This window comes from Myotis yumanensis, unplaced genomic scaffold, assembly GCF_028538775.1.
Source record: "Myotis yumanensis isolate MYYU_CA2020_CCGP unplaced genomic scaffold, mMyoYum1.0.hap1 SCAF_2, whole genome shotgun sequence".
NCBI classification, from domain to species: Eukaryota; Metazoa; Chordata; class Mammalia; order Chiroptera; family Vespertilionidae; genus Myotis; species Myotis yumanensis.
Genome location: NW_027223753.1, coordinates 157,832,747 through 157,838,546, shown reverse-complemented (window position 1 = coordinate 157,838,546; position 5,800 = coordinate 157,832,747).

Sequence of the window (5,800 nt, the reverse complement as noted above, 5' to 3'; positions counted from 1 at the left end):
TTCGATTCCGGTCAAGGGCATATGCCTTGTTTGTGGGCACAACCCCAGTAGGGGGTGTGCAGGAGGCAGCTGATGGATGCTTCTCTCTCATCAATGTTTCTAACTCTCTATCCCTCTCCTTTCCTCTCTGTAAAAAATCAATAAAATATATTTTAAAAATTAAGTTTGAAAAAATAGAAATAAAGAAAAATATTACAATCACTTTTAAGTCTGTCACTCAGAGAACTATTGTCATTCTGGAATATTCTCTTTCAATATTTTTAGGAGAACTCAATTTGTATATACTGTTTAGTGTTCAGGTTAATTTTCCTCATGACATTATTTTGTAAGCATTTCTCCATCATTAAAAATATTTTTATAACCTGGTCTACTTAGCTTTTTAGTTTCTGTATGCAAAATCTTACTATCCATACTAGACGGTAATGTCCCAAAGGGCAGGGCTAAGGTCCTCTTTGTCTTTCATATGTCCATCATGGTATTCAACATGTCAGAGGCACCCAATAAGTATTTAGTGCATTCACTAAATTAAATTGAAGTGGGTGCAATATTCTTACAAAGTTTTATTATTTAACAGGAAAACACAAAATAAACAGAAAAGAGAAATTCATACACTGCTAAAGTGAGTATTCACTATGCGGAAAAAGAAAATTCCAGCCATGCATCCTGGTACTGCCTCCAGGGCTTATGTCCTTCTCATCTCATTTTATAGGAAAACTATGAGGAGTCAATGAACTAGCTCTATAGAGACACATACGTGTAAAGGGACCCGATACAGTTGGGTGGATATCTAAACACTTCAGTCACATTATTGGTCATTTGGCTTTCCAGTTCACATTCATGGCCAACAATTTCTCCCAAATAAATGGACTCTTTATTGAAAGAGCTTACCTGTATCACAGCTGGTCCCTCTGACCAGCCAGGTGAGAAGCAAGTGAGGTGGAATCAAGCATCTCTGCAAAAGGACTTGTGTGTGGCAGTCCCCAGGGACTGCTCGGTGTTAGTGTTATTACCAAAGTCTTGCAGCAAAAGCTCACCAAGATGCTCCATGAAACTTGGTATTTCTACTGGCTGTATTTTTTTGGCCAAAAAAAGTATTTGCAAGGCAACCTACCCAAGGTGGCTGAAGGAAAAAATTCCCTTCATTTGATCTCCCTTCTTTATTCAGTAACATTCTAGTCAGGAGAATGTTACATTATCCTGTAATACAGTCAGTTTGACCCATGAGTAGCTGAATGGTGTAGTTTTGATAGGGGCAGAAATAGAACATTGGGGGCCAGCTATAATTGTAAGAAATATTAATCGTGCTCAGTTAAATGTGATTGTTTTGTTAAAGATGGCACATTCTAACCTGGCTGGGAGCTCACCTGGAAATGCAGCCCATCCTCCCCATCAGGGAGCTGAAAGATTAATAACCTTGTTGCAGAAACCAGAATTGTTAGCCCTTTGAAGGCCCCCCCCTCAGCCCTTTGCATATCACTAGTTCTTTGAAGACCCCCAGCCTTTGCATGCCCATAGGTCTTTGCAAATATCCAGTCCATATTACCTGTAAACTGCCCATTTGGCAAACCCTTTGCCAACTTCCCCATGTAATCTTTGTCTCTCTACCCAATAGAAGCTGCTGGCTTATGGTGGGGTGCAGAGCAGATTTTTGTGGATGACCTGTTGCTCTCCCATACTGCTGGCAGTATTGGGATAAACACTCTTATATGATTCAACCCTGTCTCTGTTGAATTGACTCAAGTAGTGACAGGCAGCATGGACCCATTGATTGTCCAGTTACAGTTTGGGTAAGTAGACAAATATGCCATGTGCTATCCCAAACCCTTGAAATCCAACCCTTCCCCTAGATAATGCATTACAATGTCTCCTTTTCCCTTCACACTCTCCAGTGGCCCCACTGCCTTTCTGGTGTCTCCTTCTGCAAAGCACAAGACAGACCCCATTATTGTGAAGGTCCACAAGCTACCAAACCTCTTTCACCTCCCAGAGGGTTTTCAGAATTCTCCAGCCTGACTGCAGAGTCTCAAAGCCACTGTAGTATTAGGGGTGCTGCTTAATTGTGACCCATGTGGAAGCTGTAATTATAATGAGCAATAAAGGGATTCTCATTCATTTAAACATTTCTTCAAAACTTTCTATCAGGTAGCTTCATTTTCTATTTTTGCAACTATTTCCATCTTTCCCCTTTAATTTCACTGATTTGTAATCTTAACTCTGTTAATGTAAGAAACATTCAAACCTGTAAAGAATTTTTGTGAATTTGTTTGAGCCAAACTGCCAACAATAGCTGGGAAGCAGAATCTCAAGGTATGGAGATAATGTTCCAGAGAATGAGTTTTCACGTTATTTTATAAATTACTATTACAATCAAAGGAGGAGACATAAGTTACATGAAATCCATTGGTGATAGATTAGGGAAGTGGGAGAGAGCAAAGTGTGTGTGGGGGGGGGGAACCTCTGGGATTGGATAAAGAGTAAAATGATAGATACATGCTTCTTTTACAAAGGTGGGTACAGGGTAGTTAACAGTCAAAAATCCTATATAATAAAAGGCTAATATGCAAATTGAACAAACAGCAGAATGACCGGTTGCTATGACACGCACCAATCACCAGGGGAAGACCCTCAACACAGGAGCTGGCCCCTGGTGGTCAGTGCACTCCCACAAACGGGGCTCACGGCTGGAGCAGCCACGGTGGTGCTAAGGATGTCTGACTGGGCCTAAGCCATCCGTGAACATCCCTTGGACGGCTCCTGGACTGCAAGAGGGCACAGGCCAGGCTGAGGGACACCTCCTCCCCAAGTGTACAAATTTTGTGCACCGAGCCTCTAGTTAATACCATAGCAATAACATTGAGGTAATTTGTGCTCTCCACTCTGGCGCCCTGGAGCAACAATACTTTGGGCAATTTCCTCTAAGCTATCTGTCTCCCTGAGTAGGTTGATATAAGCTGTTTACCTTCTGGTTAGAGAGGAAAAATGCAAATCATTTACTACTAAGTGTTCTCGGTTTAGGGAAATAGATGGCTTCGAACTGCTGTTAGAACCCACTTCCTTTTCCTTCAAAAGGCATCTCCATTCCTCATGTCTTCTATTACACCAAAGCCATGGAATGTCTTTCCAGTTAGAATTCTTAACTCTTAGAAACATTAATTTTTAGGTGACAAGTAAATAATTAACATTCCTCAGATTAGCAATACACTCAAATTTTAAAGAGATATTTCAAACAAAATACAAGACTTATTCATCAACAGATTCAAATCCATCCTCTAGATCAGTGGTTCCCAACCTTGGCTGCACATTAGACTCTCCTGGGAATCTTTTTAAAATCCTGATTTCCGGGCCTCATCCTCCGGAAATTCTGTTACTTTGTTACTAATGTTGTGGCCCCACCCCATAACAAAGAAACAGGATCGTGTTTCGGGGGAACCAAGATGGCGGCATAGGTTAACGCTGGAGTTTGCTGCCTCGAACAACCACTTCAAAAATACAACTAAAAGACGGAACGGACATCACCCAGAACCACAGGAAGGCTGGCTGAGTGGAAGTTCTACAACTAGGAGGAAAGAGGAAACCATACGAGACTCAGAGTAGGCGCAGTGCTGAAGTGAAATACTAAGGTGCGTAGTGCATGTGGAGCGGGCCGGCAGCGGAGGGTGCGGTTGTTGTTTTCAATCAGGAGGGAGTTTCAGACTCTGGGCTCCAGATCCGGGCAAGTCTCTAGGGACCCAGACTCAAACGGGAGAAGCGGGAAGGCAGCTTTCTCTCCGAGGTCTGCAGCGGTTGCCGAGCCGCTGGGGACGGAACTGAAAGCAGCCATAACTGCTTGCTCCGCCCCGCCCTGTAGATCCCCTGGGACCCGCCTCGCCCAAGCCCTACACAGAGGCATTTGCCAGATAGCCTCAGGCAAAGGCTAGATTAGCACCGCCCTAGAGATTCAGCACAGTAGCGCTCCCACTGCAGACACAGCTGACTCTCATAGCCAGTTAGCCTGGAGGTCAATTCACCCCCAGTATTGCCGTCAACAATCAAGGCTTAACTACAACAAGACTGCACACAAAGACCACAAGGGGGTGCACCAAGAAAGCATAAAAAATGCGGAGACAAAAAAACATGACAGAAATGGAGGATATAGAGCTAAAAAATGCACTTTTAAGGGCTTTCAATAATTTACTAGAAACTGCCGATAAACTTGATGAGAGCCTCAAGAAATCTAATGAGACCCTCGATGTTGTGATAAAGAACCAACTAGAAATTAAGCATACACTGACTGAAATAAAGAATATCATATAGACTCCCAACAGCAGACCAGAGGAGCGCAAGAATCAAGTCAAAGATTTGAAATGCGAAGAAGCAAAAAACACCCAACCGGAAAAGCAAAATGAAAAAAGAATCCAAAAATACGAAGATAGTGTAAGGAGCCTCTAGGACAGCTTCAAGCGCACCAATATCAGAATTATAGGGGTGCCAGAAGATGAGAGACAGCAAGATATTGAAAACCTATTTGAAGAAATAATGACAGAAAACTTCTCCCACCTGGTGAAAGAAATAGACTTACAGGTCCAGGAAGCACAGAGAACCCCAAACAAAAGGAATCCAAAGAGGACCACACCAAGACACATCATAATTAAAATGCCAAGAGCAAAAGACAAAGAGAGAATCTTACAAGCAGCAAGAGAAAGAGACTCAATTACCTACAAGGGAATACCCATAGGACTGTCAGCTGATTTCTCAACAGAAACTTTGCAGGCCAGAAGGGAGTGGCAAGAAATATTCAAAGTGATGAATACCAAGAACCTACAACCAAGATTACTTTATCCAGCAAAGCTATCATTCAGAATTGAAGGTCAGATAAAGAGCTTCACAGACAAGGAAAAGCTAAAGGAGTTCATCACCACTAAACCAGTATTATATGAAATGCTGAAAGGTATCCTTTAAGAAGAGGAAGAAGAAGAAAAAGGTAAAGATACAAATTATGAACAACAAACATGCATCTATCAACAAGTGAATCTAAGAATCAAGTGAATAAATAATCTGAGGAACAGAATGAACTGGTGATTATAATAGAATCAGGGACATAGAAAGGGAATGGACTGACTATTCTTGGGGGGGAAAAGGGTGTGGGAGATGCGGGAAGAGACTGGACAAAAATCAAGCACCTATGAATGAGGACAGGGGGTGGGGAGTGAGGGCGGAGGGTGGGGCAGGAACTGAGAGGAGGGGAGTTATGGGGGGGAAAAAGAGGAACAAATGTAATAATCTGAACAATAAAGATTTAATTAAAAAACAAAAACAAAAAACAAAGAAACAGAATTGCCAGAGGATGAGGCCCGGAAATCAGGATTTTAAAAAAAGATTCCCAGGTGATTCAAATGTGCAGCCAAGGTTGAGAACCACTGCTCTAGATTCTCTATTAAGAGAACTCAGATTAATATTTCAGTATCCTGTTATTTCAAAATACCTAGCTACTTAATGTTTATTATTTAGCCTAGCAGAACTCCAAAATTCTAAGTTACCAAAGACTTTAATCTCTTTCTCTACCAAGTGGGAGTGGCCCCTCCACTCTTCCTCCTCCCACCCTTACCCTGTCTGCCTCGTCCTGGCTCTGGGGACCTTACAAAGGGCGGCTCACCAAGCCCTGCCCGCCCGCCCGGAGAGCAACGTGGCAGCCCACAGGCCTCCGCCCCCGCCCCCCGCACGCCAGGGCCACGTGAGACGCCGCCGGGCCGCAGAGCGGCGCGCACCCGGCGCCCCAGGTCCCGTGACTAGGCGGGGACGCGCGGGATTAAGGTCCGGCCCG